Raw genomic sequence first — 1,848 nt, 5'->3', positions numbered from 1 at the left:
GGGATCAGCAACTCCGAGCGACGGAAGCCCAGCGACGCCTGGAGGATCGCCTCTCGCGGGGTCGGACCCGGCCGGATCAACGACTCATCGCCATGACGATGGAGGTGGGACGAACCGTCCAGTTCGACGAGGATGGCCAAGACCAGGAGAGCGAGAACGGAGATGCAAGTGAAGGAGAGTATGAAGAGAAGGCCGAGACCGCTGAGCTCGGAGAAACGAAGACTACCGCCGAGCTACTTGGCGAGGTGGAAGAGTTGACGCTACAGGTGGGACGCATGGGAGCCCCACGTCCTGTCGAGTGCAACTTATCCGCCGAGCTCGACGAAGGTGCGGACGATGAAGAAGATGAAGAAGAACATGGCGTTGCTCAAGGGGACCGTCCGCCCCTTATTCCGAAAGCGACGAGGAACGCCGATACGCCGAGCGCCAATAAAGTGTTGGCTCGACTCGGCGAGGAGATGAGAACGAGATCGGAATGGATGATGATGTTCGCGCCTGTGGCGATGGCGCAGGCGAAGTGGCCGGTGTTGGGTCCCGAGCTAACTCATCCGGTGCGTGCAGCCAACATCAATCAGTTGGTGGAAGAAACTGTGTTGCTGTTGAAGGCGATGGGCTATCGGTGCAACAGCCGACCAAACAGCCTCATCCTGTCCGACTGGAGTCTGACCCGTGGCGGAGCCGAGCTCTGGCAATGGAAGAAGAAGCTGAGAGTGGCGTTTGGATTGGAGAAGGCCCCTGGTGGAACGAAGAAGGTGTACAGCCGAGTAGCCGAGTTCAAACCCCTCGGCGAGGACCCAAGCAAGATTCCTTTGCCGAAGACACCGGAGACGAAGAGACGTGAAGTGTTCCGCGCTACGCAAGGGACTCCGTACTTCGAAGACTCCCACATGCTGACTCCAATGAAGCTAAACCCGACTCAGCGAGCGCCGAGTCGGGGGCAGCGGAATGTTGGTCGTTACCGTGAATTGTATGACGCTGCAGATGAGGCTGAGGCTTACGAGGAGGATGAAGAAGATGACGACACCTTCGACGTGAGAGGTAACCGTGAAGAAACCGTGAAGGACTACATCCGAAACTTGAGCTTTGACGCGGCTGAAGAGGACTCGACGCAGTACCTAGAAGTCCGAACCCACGCTTCGCTCGACAAAATCGCCGAGTTCGAAGGAAAGCGCTACCGCTCTGACGCGTCGCTCCAGTGGCTCAAGCGTTTCATCTACGAGATGAAGAGCACCAGGATGCCCCCAAAGTGCATGGTGCGAACCTTTCTCGCTATGCTTGGGACGCGCGGCGAAGAGTTGGTACAGGCAGCTGCCGAAGAAGACTCAGCGACGTTGGAAACTACTCAGAGGCGTTCCTGGATTATTATTGCTCACAGTTCGACCAATCCGCCCGCACTCGTTACTACTCGGCGAGACGTAAAGTCAACGAACCGATCTGCGACTTCCTGATCCGACTCAACGGGTATGCTCGGACAGCCAAGATCCAGTACGAGAAGGGTGGCGCCGACGCGGCTGACCATGTCGAACACTTCTTGCTGCATTGTGGTGATGACGATGTGAGGGATTTGATGTACCCCTTGCAGTTGGAAGACATCAGTAAGGTGGAACAGATAATCAATCGTCGGATCCTCGGCGAGAAGCGCAAGAAGCAACGCGACCGACTCGTGATCGCACGAGGCCCGAGATGACAAGCGGAAAGGATCAGAGCCGCCGAGATGAGAAGCGCAGTCGCAAGGAAGAAAACCCGCGACCGCCGAGTCACTGTCGTGGACGCTGACTCCGACGGAGAGGAACTCATCGATCAGAACCCGCCGAGTCCGTACAACTCCGAAGACGAATGGGATGATGA

Source organism: Phytophthora infestans, genomic scaffold, assembly GCF_000142945.1.
Source record: "Phytophthora infestans T30-4 supercont1.543 genomic scaffold, whole genome shotgun sequence".
NCBI lineage: Eukaryota > Oomycota > Peronosporomycetes > Peronosporales > Peronosporaceae > Phytophthora > Phytophthora infestans.
Note: the sequence above shows the minus strand (reverse complement) of the source record.